The sequence below is a fragment of the Rhinatrema bivittatum genome, chromosome 9 (assembly GCF_901001135.1).
Source record: "Rhinatrema bivittatum chromosome 9, aRhiBiv1.1, whole genome shotgun sequence".
In the NCBI taxonomy this organism is placed as follows: Eukaryota; Metazoa; Chordata; class Amphibia; order Gymnophiona; family Rhinatrematidae; genus Rhinatrema; species Rhinatrema bivittatum.
Genome location: NC_042623.1, coordinates 106,597,884 through 106,618,071, shown reverse-complemented (window position 1 = coordinate 106,618,071; position 20,188 = coordinate 106,597,884).

Here is a 20,188-nt window from a genome sequence, read left to right as displayed (position 1 = left end):
CTGTTTCCAACAGTGGCCAATCCAGGCTATAAGTACCTGGCAAGTACCCAAAAACTAAATCTATCCTATGCTACTGATGCTAGTAATAGCAGTGGCTATTTTCTAAGTCAACTTGATTAATAACAGGTAATGGACATCTCCTCCAAGAACTTAGCCAAGCCTTTTTTAAACCTAGCTACTCTATCTGCACTTAGCATATTACCAGGCAACAAATTCCAGAGCTTAATTGTGCGTTGAGTGAAATTGAACTTTCTCCGATTATTTTAAATGTGCTACAGCTAACTTCATGGAGTGCCCCCTAGTCCTTCTATTATCCAAAAGAGTAAATAACCAATTCACATTTACCTGTTCCAGACCTCTCATGATTTTAAATACCTCTATCATATCCCTCTTCAGCCGTCTCTTCTCCAAGCTGAACAGTACTAAGCCCTATAGTCTTTCCTCATAGGGGAGCTGTTCCATCCCCTTTATCATTTTGGTTGCCCTTCTCTGTACCTTCGCCATCACAACTATATCTTTTTTGAGATGTGGTGATCAGAATCGTATACAGTATTCAAGATGTGGTCTCACCATGAAGCGAATTAGAGACATTATACATTTTCCGTTTTATTCACCATTCCCTTCCTAATAATGTCTAACATTCTGTTTGCTTTTTTGACTGCCACAGCACACTGAGCCGACAATTTCAATGAATTATTCACTATGACACCTAGATCTCGTTCCTGGATGGTAGTTCCTAATATGGAACCTAACATCGTGAAACTATAGCATGGTTATTTTTCCCTATATGCACCACTTGCACTTATTCACATTAAAATTCATCTGCCATTTGGATGCCCAATTTTCTAGTCTCACATTTTCATCCTGCAATTTATCACAATCCACTTGTGATTTAACTACTCTGAAAAATTTTGTATCATCTGCAAATTTGATTACCTCACTTGTCGTATTCCTTTCCAGGTCTTTTATAAATATATTGAAAAGCACGGGTCCCAGTACAGGTCCCTGAGGCACTCCACTGCCCAGCCCCCTCCACTGAGAAAATTGTTTATTTAATCCTACTCTCTGTTTCCTGTCTTTTAACCAGTTTGTAAACCACGAATGGACATCACCACCTATCCCATGACTTTTAACTTTTCCTAGAAGCCTCTCATGAGGAACTTTGTCTAATGCCTTCTGAAAGTCCAAATACACTACATCTACTGGTTAACCTTTATCTACATGTTTATTAACCCCTTCAAAAATGAAGCAGATTTGTGAGGCAAGACTTGGCTTGGGTAAAGCCATGCTGACTTTGTTCCATTAAACCATGCCTTTCTATATGTTCTGTGATTTTGATCTTTAGAACACTTTCCACTATTTTTCCTGGCACCAAAGTCAGGCTAAGTGGTCTGTAGTTTCCCAGATTGCTCCTGGAGCCCTTATTTAAATATTGGGTTACATTAGCCATCCTCCAGCCTTCAGGTACAATGGGTGATTTTAATGATAGGTTACAAATTTTTACTAATAGATCTGAAATTTCATTTTTTAGTTCCATCAGAACCCTGAGATATATACCATCTGGTCCAGGTGATTTACTACTCTTCAGTTTGTCAATCAGGCCTACCACATCTTCTAGGTTTACCGTTATTTGGTTCAGTCAATCTGAATCATTACCCATGAAAACCTTCGCCGGAACAGGTATCTTCCCCAACATCCTCTTCAGTAAACACCGAAGCAAAGAAATCATTTAAACTTTCTGCGATGGCTTTATCTTCTCTAAGTGCACCTTTAACCCCTCGATCATCTAACGATCTAACTGACTCCCTTGCAGGCTTTATGCTTTGGATATATTTTAAAAGATTTTTACTGTGCGTTTTTGCCTCTACAGCAAACTTCTTTTCAAATTCTCTCTTAGCCTGTCTTATCAATGTCTTACATTTAACTTGCCAACACTTATGCTTTATCCCATTTTCTTTTGTTAGATCCTTCTTCCAATTTTTGAATGAAGATCTTTTGGCTAAAATAGCCTCTTTCACCTCACCTTTTAACCATGCCGGTAATCGTTTTGCCTTCCTTCCACCTTTCTTAATATGTGGAATACATCTGGACTTTGCTTCTAGGATATTTTTTAACAATGTCCACGCCTCTTGCAAATGTTTTACCTTTGTAGCTGCTCCTTTCAGTTTTTTTCTAACTATTTTTCTCATTTTATCAAAGTTTCCCTTTTGAAAGTTTAGCATTAGAACCATGGATTTGCTTACTGTCCTCCTTCCAGTCATTAATTCAAATTTGATCATATTATGATCACTATTGCCAAGCGGCCCTCACCACTGTTACTTCTCTCACCAAATTCTGTGCTCCACTGAGAATTAGATCTAAAATTGCTCCCTCCCTCATCGGTTCCTGAACCAATTGCTCCATAAAACTGTCATTTATTCCGTCCTGAAACTTTATCTCTCTAGCATGTCCCAATGTTACATTTACCCAGTCAATACTGGGGTAATTGAAATCTCCCATTATTACTGCACTACCAATTTGGTTAGCTTCCCTAATTTCTCTTAGCATTTCACTGTCCATCTCACCATCTTGGCCAGGTGGACGGTAGTATACTCCTACTAATTGTTACCTTGCTGGTATCTCTGTACAGAATTCTGTAACTCTTTTGTGACTCACTGTAGCCTATGAGCACTCCTTCTTGTGCATGTGTCCCACTTTGTGCACTTTTTCTTTGGAACATGTACAAACACATATTTAGTAGACTGCCTACCTTCGTCTAGCAGAGTACTCTCACAATATCTTCATGCAGAACTGTATACAAGAGCTCCTTTCCTAGAGATGGTGGGGTCCCCTGATCCCAGCTGAGCTCAGATTCTTATCCTGACCCAGCAAGGTCCCCGCCACAGAGATCTCTTTCCTGTAGGATTTAAGGTGGACCAGGCTAGATGCCTGGTCTAGCACAGAGTAAGGAGGGGAAGTAGAGCCACTCCTTCACATTCTCCTATTTCTCTGATAAAACCAAATCTTGTAAATATTTGCTTGCACCCTTTCCTCCACTTTTAGGGAGTGGTGGGACAAAGGTCTTGTTTTTTTTACTCAGCTCTGGGAGGAAACTGGGTATCAGGATTTTCATATGCTTAATCAAGATTAAGGCTTGAGTCCAGGTTCTTGCTCTCATTTTCAATTAAAAATAAGAACATAAGAACATAAGAAAATGCCATACTGGGTCAGACCAAGGGTCCATCAAGCCCAGCATCCTGTTTCCAACAGTGGCCAATCCAGGCCATAAGAACCTGGCAAGTACCCAAAAACTAAGTCTATTCCATGTAACCATTGCTAATGGCAGTGGCTATTCTCTAAGTGAACTTAATAGCAGGTAATGGACTTCTCCTCCAAGAAGCCTTGGGAAGCCATTTTTACTTGACTAAGCTTATGAGACTCTTGAATGACATGAAGGATTATCTCAGCAATCTGGAGGCTTCAGTAAAAGGTATAACAGTGAAATATAGAGGTATATTAGCTGGTAAGTATGGGAATAGGACCCCACAATCTCCAATTGATATGTGGAATGAGGATTTGGGTGTTGCCTTTGATTGTAAGGTATGGATGAATATTTGAATTTCAGTGCACCATGTTATCATATTCACCAAGTGGACAGAGCTTAAAGTTAAGCTGTTTCATAGGTCATAATGCCTCTATATCGCTCCATGGTGAGACCACACCTTGAATACTGTGTACAATTCTGGTCACCGCATCTTAAAAAAGATATAGTTGCGATAGAGAAGGAACAGAGAAGGGCAACCAAAATGATAAAGGGGAGGAACAGCTTCCCTATGAGGAAAGGCTGAAGAGGTTAGGGCTGTTCAGCTTGGAGAAGAGACGGCTGAGGGAGGATATGATAGAGGTCTTTAAGATCATGAGAGGTCTTGAACGAGTGGATGTGACTCGGTTATTTTCACTTTCGAATAATAGGAGGACTAGGGGACATTCCATGAAGTTAGCAAGTAGCACATTTAAGACTAATCGGAGAAAATTCTTTTTCACTCAATGCACAATAAAGCTCTGGAATTTGTTGCCAGAGGATGTGATTAGTGCAGTTAGTGTAGCTTGGTTCAAAAAAGGTTTGGATAAGTTCTTGGAGGAGAAGCCCATTAATGGCTATTAATCAATTTTACTTAGGGAATAGCCACTGCTATTGATTGCATCAGTAGCATGGGATCTTCTTAGTGTTTGGGTAATTGCCAGGTTCTTGTGGCCTGGTTTGGCCTCTGTTGGAAACAGGATGCTGGGCTTGATGGACCCTTGGTCTGACCCATCATGGCAATTTCTTATGTTCTTATGTTCTTATAGGTCAAATTATACACCAGTTTTTTTTAAATTTTAAGCTATACCCAGATTCTAGTTCTATCTGTTGGAGGAGATGCAGCAAAATGGGAACTTATATGCACATGTGGTGGGACTGCAAGGGTATTTTGGTTGCAATTTACAAAGGATATTGCTGTACATATCTTGCCATTGTTAGACCTTTTTCATAGATCGAAGGAAACATTGGTTCTGGTGAAGAACTGGAAGCTTATCGGTCAGCTTTTGCTTGCGGCCAGGTTCACCATTGAGACTTTCTGGAAATTCAACCCATGTATGGACTATTAGAAAGCCCAAGTTCAAGACATAGTGGATACTGAAAAATTAAGCTATGATTTAAAAAGTGAACATTATGACAGGGTTTGGAGCATATACCATCAATACTATGGTATACCACAACCTGCTTCTCATTGTTTGATCTAATGCTTGTTCTAATTTTTTTGCACAATCTTTTCTGAAATATTTTGTGTCTGTAACCTTTTCATCTTCCTTTCTAACTTGGCTGTTCTTGTGAAATAGAAACTTTGTACCATAGAAACTTGATGGCAGAAAAATGCCATATGGCTCATCTGGTCTGCCCATCCATCCAATTTATATTGCCTTAAAATTGCCATCACTGCCACAAAGATTCCCTGTATTTATCCCTTGCTTTCTTGAATTCAGATACCATTTTTGTCTTCACCACCTTCACTGGGAGGCTGTTCCAAGCATCCAATACTCTCTCTGTAAAGAAATATATTCTAAGACCACTCCTGAGTCTACACCTTTCACCCTTATCCCATGACCCTTCTTTCTAGTGCCTCCTTTCCATTGAAAGATGCTAGCCTACTGCGCATGGAAACCTTTGAATGTCTTTATCATATTTCCCTATCTCACCTTTCTTCTATAGAACACATGTTTAGATCTTTAAATGTATCACCATATGCTTTAGAACAAAGTCTACTGATCATTTTAGTAGTCACTCTTTGGACCGACACTAACCAGTTTATATCCTTTTGAAGGTGTGGCCTCCAGAATTGTACACGGTGCTTCAAATGAAGTATCATCAGGGACCAATACAGAGCAATGTCACTTCTATTTTCCTGCTGACCATCTGCAAAGAGTGAATCAATACAACTACTAGAACTCTATATTTCTACTTCTGTACATTTTATTTTACATCAATTTTGATTTTAAAAAATCACATAATGTGAAAAATTATTTTTCAATTTTTTGCTAGATTTAAAAATACTCCCTCAGATATTTATTCTAATGGGCTTTGACCCAAATGAGGTTATATGCAAATTGAATCCATGTTTTATCAACAATTTCTTCTTGGATGCATGAGAACTCGTTATTGTTAAATCCTGGGAAAACCAACTTCTGCTGAGTATTACCAGTGACTCCAGTATTAGAAGGACAAATCTTAGCTATCAATGTGATGGTTCATAATCTGGGCATTATACAGGATGGCCCATGGAAAAGTAGCCCACCTCCAATACCAGTACACTGGGGGCAGGCTACTTTTCCATGGGCCATCCTGTAGTAGAGTTAAAGTTTAACATTTAAATTATGAAAATCTCTAGGAATACCTTTGCTAAGCTTCATGTACTCTGCCAGCTATGTCCTTACTTAAAATAGGAGGATCACAGAATAGTTATGTAGGCTTTGGTTGGCTCTGATATGAACAACTCTGTTTCCTTATATCAGAGTTTACCTGACTTATTATTAAACAATTACAATGGGTCCAAAACTCTGCAGCAAGAATAGTCATGGGATCCTGCAGATCTAACTCACTCTTAGAAAACATTATTGGCTTCCAATAAAATATTATTGCAAATTTCAAATTTTAACACTTCTGTATTGTGCCTTAAGAGGCCTCTGTTTTTGATTCCTTTCTTCAAAAATTGATTGGTATGTGCTTAGTCGTGTCCTTCATTCAGCCAACAATGCCTACCTAACTCTTTCTGCTCATGCAGAGCTTAAGTTAGATAGGTCTAGGAAGTCAGGGGTGGAGGGGCAGTGTCACCAAATTGGTTTATTTTGCACACACCTTGCGGGAATTAACCTTATTCCTAAGCTAGGGCATGCAGGGCATGATCTCCTGTATGGGGCCCTATTTTGTAGAATTCCATTTCAAGGCAACTTCTAGATTTGGATTATCTTTATTTTAGGTGCCAATTGAAAGCTTGTTTTTTTTTAATTTAGTTTTTCATATTACTGGTTTTAGTCATAATTGACTATTAATATGTGGTCCCTGTGCTTCAACATGTCCATTGCAAGTGATTGTGCTGACCTTTGTCCAGCGTAATTGTTTATTTCATATGTTTGTAAGGTTATCATTGACTTGTTACTGTCCTCTGGTTTAAATGTTGAGTTAACTATAATTTTATTGTTTTTTTAGATTTATTTTATTCATATGTATTGTAACACTGCAGCAAATGACTTGAAGTTGGGCTATATAAAAAATAAAATGAAATTGACAATGACATTTAAAAATGCATATGATAACTAGTAGAACCTGCAAAAATCACTAGTTCAGTGTTTTCCTGTTCAAACTTGCCCATTAAAAGTAAATATTTTGATCTAATATGCACAGTTTAGCAAATATTTGAGAAAATATTTGCTAAATGAAGAGAACATATTTTTGCACTAATAAATACATGCAAAATAGCACATAAAAAACTCTTGCTATGGGCCAGCTTCAGTTTAGGCAAATCAGGGACCAACAACCCCATAGCAGTGCTAAATGTGCTGGCTGCTTCTCAGCAAGCATAAATGGAAAGAATGACTAGTAGCTTGGATATTTTAGCTTTTCTGTCTTTACTATGGCTGGACAAGAAGCTTTGAAAGGAGGCACTAGGGGTTTTTCTGATCCATTCATTATTTGAAGCAATAGGTTGAAGCTGCGGGTGTAAATGGAAACATTTCCATCTTCGGGTGCCAGTGACATTTTAAACCACTTTACCTTCACTCTTGTGGTTTATGATATCACTGGGAACCCCCCGATGGAAATATTTCCTTATCTGTCACTACAGCCCATATATCTCATCATGCTACATATGCAGCATTAGAAAGTGAGCACAGGGATCATATATTTTCACTATTCAGATCTGAATGGTGGGCCCATAATTCAATAGCAGCAGATTTTTGAGTGAATTATGTATCTCCTACCTCCATTATAAGTGCAATGAGAATAAATGTATAGCATCAACCTACCATTAGGTTCAAACTTTAGATTATTTATCATAAAAATATAGCAAATGCAGCATAAAGTTTGAGAGTAAATTTTAATATACTGTATGTAATGCTACATAGATATCTGAATCAGCTTTCTGAGGTTGCTTATGATCAGCACCAAAGCAGTAATCCAAATTACTAAAGCATATCTAAGGGAAGCCAAGACTGTTAGTTCATTTATAAAGCCAACACATGTTTAGAAATACCATATTTGTTTTTGCATGCTATCGTTTATAATACATTCACCATAGATATATTATGTTATATGGAAACCCACTATGTAGCCTATTAGTCCATTATATAGAGAGACGTGGAAATATAGATAATTATCTTCATTCATTCATGTTATTTTGGTCCCCTGGAGATTTAATAGATTCAGAAACCCAAATAGAAACAATCGTAAAAGCAGTTATTCAGAGATAATCACCAACAAAGAGAATATATTCTTCCAGGATCCAAAAAATATATTCAGAAAGAGCACTTAAAAACAACACCAAAGGAACTCCAATAGTACCCTTCTCTCCACTGACAGAAAGGTTTATAAACACTTATTCAACCATTAACATTTGTTCCTTTTATTCGCCTCTGGCAGCCCTCACACCCAAACCTATTTACACCAACCAGAGGCCAGGAGTAATTCTGGAATTGAGCAATGCTGCAGTTAAACAGATTTCATTAATTTCTAAACAAATGATTTTGACACTATAAAATCTTTTATGCTCTGGGAAAAATAGTTAAAGCAGTTAGAACATAAGAAATTGCCATGCTGGGTCAGACCAAGGGTCCATCAAGCCCAGCATCCTGTTTCCAACAGAGGCCAAACCAGGCCACAAGAACCTGGCAATTATCCAAACACTAAGAAGATCCCATGCTACTGATGCAATTAATAGCAGTGGCTATTCCCTAAGTAAACTTGATTAATAGCCGTTAATGGACTTCTCCTCCAATAACTTATCCAAACCTTTTTTGAACCCAGCTCCACTAACTGCACTAACTGCACTAACCACATCCTCTGGCAACAAATTCCAGAGCTTTATTTTGCGTTGAGTGAAAAAGAATTTTCTCCGATTAGTCTTAAATGTGCTACTTGCTAACTTCATGGAATGCCTCCTAGTCCTTCTATTATTTGAAAGTGTAAATAACCGAGACACATCTACTCTTTCAAGTCCTCTCATGATCTTAAAGACCTCTATCACATCCCCCCTCAGCCGTCTCTTCTCCAAGCTGAACAGAATAAGCTTTCTTCTTTTACTCTATCAGAAATAACAAATACTGGGTCTCCTTGACCAGGTGGAAGGTCGGGAATCTATTGGATTCATGCCCAAGCTGCTAGGTCGCATGGTAGAGAATGATGCACTTTAAAATTGATCAAGATCATTGGGCCTTAGCGCCGCAGCAGTTTAAAAATGATAGGTCCCGAGCCATCATTCTCCATTTATGCAACTTCTGAGCTAAGCAACGTGTCTTAGAAGCAGCACATCTATGTAGAGAATTATTCTATCAGGAGAAGAAGATTTTTATCTTCACAGATTTTTCTCAAATGGTACAAAATGACACCAGAGTTATTTGGAAATTAAGTGTCAGCTTCATAAGGAGTACTTTTCATATGCGATGGTATATCTAGCTAAACTCTAGGTGATACAAGATGGAAACGTGAAACCATTTAATTCACCTGAAGAAGCCAGTAATTTCTTGGAAGCTAATTCTACTGTAATGACACCCTTACAGTCAGCGAGTTTTCTTTATTTAGGGCTGGGTGCATCACAGAGGGACAGTGCTTTGCAGTATACCTGAATTTCTCATTGCTCCTGATTGGGGGTATTTTTTGGGTATTTTTTATTTTTCTTTTTGATCCTCATTTACTTGTATTTGTTCCATCTGTCTATGGATTGTTATTTCTGCACGTATTTCATATTTTTCTGCCTTGAGTAAACTTGTATTTTCTTAAGTCATTGGTGTTCGAGGTGAATCGAACCTTCTAATTTGTTATATTCATTTCCTAAATCAATCCTGTCATTCAAATTGCCACTACTTGTCAACCAGTTTAGAACTATGATACATCTAAATTTGTTTCTGAATGATGATAGAGGCAGTATAATTATTTTTCTGTATTGCACAATATGGGAATGTTGGTCTTGGTGGGATTTTTTCTTCCTTTTATTTTTCTCTCTTTTATAATTTAGCTTTTTTATGCACATTCTGGGCTTGGAAAGTTTGCATGCTTGGAACAGCAGTCAAGAGGGGTGGGATTCCCTAACAATGCACTCTCCTAGTTGGCTGAAAAGTTTCTTTTTTGGTGCTTAGACTCTGGACAGTTTGCTTTGCAGGGTGATAGAGTGCTGGGGTTTGGGTTAGGTAACAGGAAGTTTTAGGTTTTTGTGCTTATGCTGGGAGTTTTGACATATGTTCATATCTTTACTGGATAACTGTTATCTGGAAATGTTGACATCTGCTGTTTGAAATACTTTTTCACTACTGTTACTTCTGATTATGGTATATGGTTGACTTATGCCTTTCACTGATGGTTTCTCTAATACTGATACTGTTTGCGATGGGAGAGTAGGGGTGGGTAGTTCATGTTTATTAAAGAGAGTGGTTTTCCATAAAAATAATGAATTGGAACTCATGATATTGTGTCAGGAAGGAAATAGTTTGGGTACACATATTGCTCTAATTATTATCTGCTGCGATAATTTTTGTTATGGTACTCAGTAGCTTACTTTTCATTTTATTTTATTCAAGGTAACACATAGCTATTGATATTAAAATAATTACCTTAAATTTTCAAAAGGGCCAGTTTAGGAGCCTGGATGTTTTGGAGCCAGGACAAGAACAGGACCTGGAATCATCAAAGGAGCATCTGGAGCATCTGGAATGGAGTCCCTTGTGCAGGAACTGAGGCTATGCTCTGTGGAATCCTCTTGACCATAGCTTGATGTCATGGTGAACTGCTGGTATTATGACCCCTGGGATAGGAGTGGGTCTGGACACTGGTGAGGCTGGCTGAAGCAGGACAAGAATCAGATAATTTCTATCTGTACCAATCTCCTTCCACTAGGGTTGAGCCCTCAAGTGTTCCAGACCTATCTCCCTGATAAACTTGGATTGTAAACTATATGCCAAAGCTCTGGCTACTTGACTTTCTAGAATGCTAGATGATTTAATCCATTATGACCAGACTGGATTTATGAGAGGTAGGCATTCCTCTAACATTCGTCTTTGATGATATATATGATATAAAACCAAAACCGGTTGAATTCTCAACATTTCTAATCTACCCTGATTACGAGAAGACTTTTGATCAGATTGAATGGTCATATCTTCTTTGTGGTTTGGGTTTGATCTTCAATTCATTCAGATGGGGAAAATGTTATATAGTTGTCCAACTGCTTGCATATTAGTTAATGGCCTTCTCTCTTCTTGTTTCTTGCTGGTGCAGAGTAACCTCTCCTTTTCAATATCACCTTGAGTCCCTAGCTAGTATCATTCAGCAATCACCCCAAATTGTATGTTTCTCTTTGGATATATATGAATATTAAATTTCTATTTTTGCAGCTGATATGCTTCTGTACTTACCATCTCCTTCTTTAAATATCGCTGTTAATATCCTTAATCACTCCTTTTGTGAGTTTTTCTGGGTATAATATCAACTTGACAAAGTCTGAAGTAATAACTGTTGCATCCGTTGGTCTCAGACGGCTTCGACCTTTGTGCCTCACCTTTCTTTCTGCTCTCTCTGCTAGCCTTGGGAAGATGGCTGCTGAAGCGTCTTCATGCCACTCTGTCCGGCGTCCCCAGAATGGCAATGGCAAGGCTATTTGCCATGTTTCTCCTGAGGGCCTCCTAGGGTTGCGCACATCACCCATGTCTTTATCCACGTCATGGCGGGAACCTCGGGGGCATCCCCCTCGAGTGTCATCACGCCATCTGGGTATTTAGCCTGCCCTTCGCTTGCTAACAATTCGAGTTAGCAAGGATTGGATTGCCTCCAGTCTGAGCTACTCTGCCGCTTCCGTGCTGCTGCTGGAAGCTCTCTCTGCCCTTTGGGGTAATTCAATTAACCTGGGTACCTGCTCCTCAGGGGCCCTTTGCTTTCTTTCAAGTGCCTATCTGGGATACCAGGTACTCGCTCCTCGAGGGCCTGCTCTCCCTGCCTCGGTGCCTGTAATCCAACTACTTCTGCCTGATAGAATCTCCATCAATACAGCTACCAACTTAGTGAGTAATCTAACCTTTATCAGTCTGTCTCATCTACATCTCAGCACTGGGAACCTGCATCTGGAACTCCCTATACTACCGTGTGCTGCTATCATCTACCATTGTGAGACGGGTCTTCTCTGCCGAGGGCCCCTGGACTGCTACTACTGGATCACCTCACTACTGCCACCTCTGGTGGTATCATTCTGCTGTATAATAAAGACAAATCTTCTGTGTTTGCGTGTCTCGGGTTTAGCCTAGAACTGCTGTTCCTTACGAGGTTCCTCCCCGTGGGAGTGGCCATCACCGCAGTACCCAAGAATCCACTCCAACACCTCAAAACCATAACAGATTGCTAACTCAATGGATTTGGCTCAGCTCACCGCATTGCAGGCCATTCCAGGTCTGGCCCAGCGAATCTCTGATCATCAGAACGCGCTGGATAACTTGACTACTGCCTTTAACGAGTTGCACGCACAGATGAATACACCGACCACCACATGTAAAAAAGTTATACCACCAGAAGTGACGGTCAAGACTACTGTACCTCTATCTGCTCCAACCCGCTTCTCAGGTGAAGTTTGGAAATGTAGAGGATTTATCAATCAGTTGCATGCACTTTTCTCTGCAATCTAATCATTTCCCTACAGCTTATGCCAAGACCACTTATATCCTGTTTTATCTGGATGGAAGAGCGTTGGCTTGGGCCTCTCCCCTGTGGGAGTGCAATGACCCTATCCTGAATGATCTTGCCAGGTTCCTTGAACTGTTCCGATCGGTATTCGATGACCCTGCCCAGTACACAACAGCAAGATCTACGTTGGTTCATCTAAAACAAGGTAATAAACCTTTGCCAGACTTCGCCATAGAATTCAAGATGTTGGCTTCAGAATTACATTGGGACCCTAGATGCCTGAAGACCCTTTGAAGGCCTGAGCTCCCGGTTAAAAGATGAGCTGGTGGCTCGAGAGATGCCTGAGACCTTAGCTGAACTAATGAAGTTGGCAACAAGTATTGATCACCGACTTCGTGACAAGGTTCAAGAGGTCAAGAGTCCGAGAAGATCACTTCAGGGAGAGACTCGAATCAAGTCTTTACCCTGGCCTATACCCTCAGGTCCTGTTGCTGGCGAAGAAGAACCAATGCAATTAAGCCGCAGTCATTTGACTTCTAAAGAGAGAAGAACACGAAAGAGGTTGGGACTATGCATGTATTGTGGACAAGCTGGTCATGCTTTACAAACATGCCCTATCTGTCTGGGAAACTGGCAGACCTAAGTCCTGTGGGAGGACTCTTCTTAGGTCTAACTGCACCCTCTCCTACACTCTCTCTTCCTGTATCCTTAATCTGCGGACCTCTAGAATATCATACCCTTGCCTTAGTGGATTCTGGGGCAGGGGGAAATTTTATTTTGAAATGTCTCATGGAACATTTGTGGATCCCCACCACTACCATGACATCTCCGCTACTTTTGTCTTCTATCCATGGGGATCCCTTACAGGTGAAGTAACCCTGCTCACGGAACCAGTGAGCTTACGTACCGGTGCTCTTCATACAGAGACTATTTCCTTCTTTGTGCTAGAGAAGGCCATGCACCCCTTAGTACTTGGGCTACCGTGGCTGCAGAAACATATGCCACAATTCAACTGGGCCACTTTGGAGCTTTCACGTTGGGGTCCAGATTGCCATGGCAAATGCTTGATGGAAGTTTCTCCAATACCCTGCTGTTGCCTAGGTTGCCGCCTCAATATGCATCTTTTCAAGATGTATTTTCCAAAGAAGCTGCTGATGTATTGCCTCCACACAGATCATACGACTGCACCATCAATTTGAAGCCTAACACAGAACCACCCAAAGGAAGGGTTTACCCTCTCTCCGTAGTAGAAAATAAAGCGATGTCAGAGTACATCCAGGAGAATCTTCAGAAAGGCTTCATAAGACCATCCAAGTCTCCTGCCAGCGCAGGCTTCTTCTTTGTGGGAAAGAAGGACGGAATATTACGTCCATGCATTGACTACAAAGGTCTAAACGAGATTACTGTAAAGGATCGCTATCCCTTACTACTCATCTCAGAGCTATTCGATAGACTACAGGAGCCAAGATATTTTCCAAGCTTGATCTCAAAGGAGCCTATAATCTAGTTCACATCCGTTCTGGTGATGAATGGAAGACGGCTTTTAATATCCGGGATGGGCACTTTGAATACCTGGTGATGCCCTTCGGCCTGTGCAATGCCCCGGCTGTCTTCCAAAACATGATGAACGACATTCTGCATGATCTACTCTACCAATGTGTCTTTGATTCGTTGTGTACTTAGACGACATCTTGATATTTTCCCAAGTCCTGAATACCCATCTGGAAGATATCAAAAGAGTGCTGCAGAGACTTTGCAAAAATCGCTTATACACCAAGTTGTCTAAATCGAATTCCACAAGGAATCTGTGCCGTTCTTAGGGTACATTGTTTCGAACAAAGGTTTCCAGATGGACCCCCAGAAGCTTGAGAGTATTCAAAAATGGACACAACCTACGGGTCTGAAAGCTCTTAGATGATTTCTGGTATTTACCAACTACTACAGGACCTTCATCAAGAATTACTCTTCACTAACAGTTCCATTAACAGCGATGACTAAGAAAATTGCCAATGTCGCCAATTGGTCTACGGAAGCTATGATAGCATTTCAGAAGTTAAAAGACATCTTCTCAAGTAAGCCATGCCTCCGCCATCTGGACCCTGCACGACCCTTCATTGTGGAAGTCGATGCCTCGGATGTAGGCGTAGGAGCCATGCTAAGCCAGACCAGTGACTCTAAAATCTTGCATCCATGTTCTTTTTTCTCCTGATGTTTCTCACCAGCAGAGAAGAACTACGGCAATGGGGATAAAGAACTACTGGCAATAAAGATGGTGTTTGAAGAGTGGCGCCCCTGGCTTGAAGATGCACAATATCAGATCACTGTTTACACTGATCACAAAAATCTGGAGTACCTCCGTCATGCCCAGCGCCTTAACCACAGACAGGCGACGTGGTCCCTGTTCTTCAACAGATTTGACTTTGTGCTGAAATATCGCCTGGAGATAAGAACATTAGAGCAGATGAATTATCTCACTCTTTTCTCTCTGAAGACATACCTGATGAACCTCAGCATATTATTGACCCGAAGAGAGTTATTCTGACAACTACACATCTGGTGCCTCCGGGCAAGACCATTGTACACTGCAACCTAAGAAAGAAGCTGTTAGCATGGGCTCACGATTCGAAGCTGGCTGGACATCCTGGTCAATGAAGAACTCAGGCTAAGCTACAGAAGTACTACTGGTGGCCCACCTTGAAGGAAGACACTTTTGCGTATGTAGCTTCTTATTCCAATTGTGCCAGACAAAAACTTCCTCCCGGATGTCCTTGGGGCCTGCTTCATCCCTTACCAGTACCAGATGAGCCCTGGACCCACATTGCTACAGACTTTGTCATGGACGTACCACTTTCTGGAGGTAACAATACCATCTGGGTTACAGTGGATCGATTCTCGAAGATGGCTCATTTCGTGGCTCTCCCTGGCTTGACTTCAGCCATGGAGATTGCTAAACTATTCATCAGCCACATCTTTCACCTACACGGCATGCCTAAACACATCATCTCTGACAGAGGAGCCCAATTTATAGCAAAGTTCAGGAAGGCTTTGTGTAAGAAGTTCAACATCACACTTGACTTCTCCTCTGCGTACCATCCTCAGTCAAATGGCCAAACTAAGAGAATGAATAGAACTCTCAAGCAGTTCTTACGTGCCTATGTTGGTTCTTGTCAGAATGACTGGGCTGAACTGTTGCCCTGGGCTGAATTCACCATCAACTCACATCCAGCATCTTCTACTGGATCTACACCTTTTGAAGTGGTCTATGGACGACAACCCTTATCACCTTTACCACTTCCACTTTCAATGTCATCCCCAGCAGCTCAATCTACTGCTAAAGATATCTAACAACTCTGGAGAAAGACTAAAGAGATACTCCAAAAATCTTGACTAAGAGCTAAGAAGGGCTATGACGCTTACCATAGCAAGGCTCCTGAATTCCAGTCTGGTGACAAGGTCTGGCTGTCTACCAAACATCTGAGACTCAAGCTACCATCATCTTGATTTGCTCCGCGCTTTGTCGGACCCTTTCCTATCCTCCGATGATTGGGTACACTCACTTACAGTCGGAAACTCCCTCCAGCAAAGAAGATTCATAATGTGTTCCGTGTTTCGCTGCTGAAACCGCTTGTTCTTAGCGAGTTTTCCACCAAGATACCTGAACCTACTCCTGTTGATGCAGAAGAAGACATCGAGTAAAAGTTTGATGCTATCCTTGATGTAAGAAAGAGAGGAGGAGTTTGGGAATACCTCCTGTCATGGGAGGGTTACAGACCTGAAGAAAACTCTTGGGAACCTTTGGCTAATATCATGGACAAAGAGATGCTTCGTCAGTTCCACTGATCGCATCCTCAAAAACCAAGACCAGGTAGGGGGTCTGGAGGGGGCCCTTTGAAGGGGGGTACTGTTGTGTCCATCACTCTCTGATGACTTCAACCTCTGTGCCTCACCTTTCTTCCTGTTCTCTCTGCTAGCCTTGGGAAGATGGCTGCTGTTGCGTCTTCATGCCGCTCTCTCCAGCATCCCTGGAACGGTAATGGCAAGGCTATCTGCCATGTTTCTCCTGAGGGCCTCCTAGGGTGCGCACACGCACTACCCATGTCTTTATCCACGTCGTGGCGGGAACCTCGGGGCGTCCCCCTCGAGTGACATCACAGCATTCGGGTATTTAGCCCGCCCTTCGTTTGCTAACTATTCGAGTTAGCAAGGATTGGATTGCCTCTGGTCTGAACTACTCTTCCGCTTCCATTCTGCCACTGGAAGCTCTCTCTGCCCTTCAGGGTAATTCAACTAACCTGGGTACCCGCTCCTTGGGGGCCCTTTGCTTTCTTTCAGGTGCCTATTTGGGATACAAGGTACTCGCTCCTCGAGGGCCTGCTCTCCCTGCCTCGGTTCCTGAAATCCAACTACTTCTGCCTGCTGGAATCTCCATCAATACAGCTAACAACTTAGTGAGTAATCTAACCTTTATCAGTCTGTCTCATCTACAGCTCAGCACTGGGAATCTGCATCCGGAACTCCCTATACTACCGTGTGTTGCTAACATCTACCATTGTGAGATGGGTCTCCTCTGCCGAGGGCCCCTGGACTGCTACTACTGGATCACCTCATTACTGCTACCTCTGGTGGTATCATTCTGCTGTATAATAAAGACAAATCTTCTGTGTTTGAGGATCTCGAGTCTAGCTTAGTATTGCGGTTCCTCACGGGGGCTCCTCCCCGTGGGAGTGACCATCACTGCAGTACCCAAGAATCCACTCGAACACCTCAAAACCATAACAATACCTTTGAATGTTCATTGTACTGGAGCCCTATTTACTACTTTTTCCTTTTGTTGGAATTCTAGTGAAATCAAATATTTGGATGTAAGGTTTTGCTCAGATTTGGATTCCTCTATGTCAGCAAATTCTGATTTTATTCTCTCCAAAGTTTGAAATATTTGTGCTCGCTGCTCTCCCCTATTTTTTTCCTGGTGGATTAGATTTGAATCTATTAAAATGGTTATTGTGCCTTTAATTTTGTACACTTTTAGGATGTTTCCAGTCCTGCTTTCTCCTGGATTCTACTCCTCCTTAGATAAAGTGCTGACAGACTTTCTATGGAAAGGATGAAGCCCACACATAGCCTTATAGAAATTAAAACTCCCAAAGTTGCATGGAGTTGTTCCTAATTTCCTTCATTATCATGTAGCCTTTTTACTGCAACAAGGGTCTCATTGGTTGATGTATGATTCTACTAGTAATATTACCCCATGGCTTAGATTAGAAATATCTGGTTGCACCTTTACAATTTAGATATCTTTCAGTATGTTCGCTACCTGCCTTACTGGAAGGGAACACTATTTTACACTCCACCTCTCAGGCATTTGAAAAGCAAATGGAATGTAAATGGGAATGTTCTCTATATTTTCCCTTGTGGTACAATCCCAAATTCAAAATTAATCAGCATTGTATTCACTGGTTTCATTAATCCTCAAGAGGTAATTGGTCTCTGCAACATATTTTACATAAGGGATCCTGTCCTTCAGGGATCTCAATATGACCTCCCTTTATCTTATTCTTTCCATTGCTTCCAATTATGACACTGTATATCCTCTTGGTGAATTGATTTAATTGATTTTGGTGATACCCCAATTTTATCAACTATTTTCTCCACCTTACTTGAAAGTGGGCATGTGGCTGCTGGGTTTTATAAACTTTTGTTGCAAGCCTTTCCCTCAAGATGCAGAGGGGTTGAGTTAGTGTGAGAGTGAGAATTAACAGTTACCTTGTCTCCTATCCAATGGAACTTTTTTTGGACACAGGTAATTTGTTGCTCCTTACCAACATGTTTGACGCAGTCCAGTTTCTTCCTTTCAGACATGCTGGTTTTGCACATCTTCCATTGGAACATTAGACTACCTTCTTTTTACTGCCCCAGTATCCAGCCCTTCTGGTATAATATATGGGATGTTTATTTACTAATTTTACTAAACCGATATTCAAGACAAGTCTTATCGTACCGGTTTACATCAAACAAGGGAAAACCATCTAAACGTGCGGAGGAAAAGTTACATATAACAGGGGAGAAGAACTTGGAACAAATCGGAAATGTAAACTTATTTTAACATAGGGCTAGATGAAAGTGAGAGTAACTTAAATTGAAATAAATTTAGCATTAATAATGATTAACATCAAGTAACTTATCGAGAATATGTGATACGGAAATGTAATCAAATCTTGAGGATCTCAGTAGATGACTGTATCAAATAGCATTAAGAGTCAGTATTAGTGGCTTGGTGTTATTTGAGGCTTGGCTGATTATGGGTAGGCTTCTTTGAATAGCCAAGTCTTCAGTTTTTTTCTAAAGGTGAATTGACATTGTTCCTGGCGAAGCTCTGGTGGTAATGAATTCCATTGAGCTGGTCCGGCTGTGGAGAATGCATGTTTCCGTATGGAGGGGTGTAGTGTGGATTTGGCGTGGGGTGTATGAAGGGATCCTTTATAGGCAGATCTGATCGGTCTCGTGGAGGAGTGAAGGTTAAACGGGATTTTGAGCTGGAGTGTGTAATTATGGTGGATGGTTTTGTGTATGATGGTCAGAGATTTATACAAGATTCTGATGTTTATTTATTTATTTATTTATTTGAAGCTTTTATATACCGAGGTTTAGCACATGCCTTCACCCCGGTTTACATTGAAACGAAACAATGAAACATAGAACAATTTGAGAATCAAAAGTATATGCAAATAGCATATGGATTAGGTTGTAACAGGAAATAACTAAAAATAACTTAAGTCAAATAACGAAAATGAAAATAGAAACGAAAAACGAGGAAGGTATATACAAACTCGTGCTCTGAATACAAGAAAGTATGAATGGGAAAAGAAGGAAAAAAGGGGGGGATGGGGTAGGCAATGGAAGGAGGAAGGGGTAGGTATGCGGAGAAGAGAAGAGGGGAGAAGGATGGGAGGCTTAAGGCATCACAATTGTGGATTGCTTAAAACATCATTGAAAGTTGATGGGGAGTTATTTACTGTTGATGGGAGATATTTACTGTAAGATTTTGTGTCTTCATATTCCACTTATCTAAGATGTTATAATTCTAAAAGGCGATCAGACAAAAAAATGGGAATCTACAACATAAATAAAAAATGCAAGGTTTTGCTAGATAAAAAGAGAATTCAAGCAAAGGCAGTGAGCCTGAAGCATCAGCAAGCCAGTCAGTGTGCCCTATTGTATATGAGCCACCTGGTCTTATCATTCATTCACCAGGGGCTCACAGGGATGATCTATTGAAGAATTTTTATTTTTTTAAAGTGTTTTCCAAAGCAAATACAATTAGATGGTAGCCAACAGTCTGAATCAAAATTATTATAGAGCCCAACAACAGCCATGGTTTTGGGAGCAACACTTCTTCAGGAGCTACTTCATTATAACTCTTAAACAATTTCAAAATCAGTAGACTCCTGTCTATAAAGACCAAAACATAACACTAGTTATGTATAGGACAACAAATAAAAATCTGAAGCAAACCAATGCCACTTTTTAAGTTGGATGTGTAAGTCTCTAAGGGCCTCATTTTCTAAAGTATCGCAGGCCTGCGATACTTTAGAAAATTGCGCTAACGGGTGGGCGGGGGCCGAAGCAGGGGGGCGGTCCGGCAGCGATCGCACCTCCGCGATGCGATCGCTGCCGGCATCGCGCCCAATAACGACACCATAGAAGGTGTCGTTATTGGGCGCAAAATAGCCAGCGAAAAGGGCCTTACCTTTCCGCTGTGCGCGCCGTCCTCGCGGAGTCGGCCCCGGTGATGCCCCC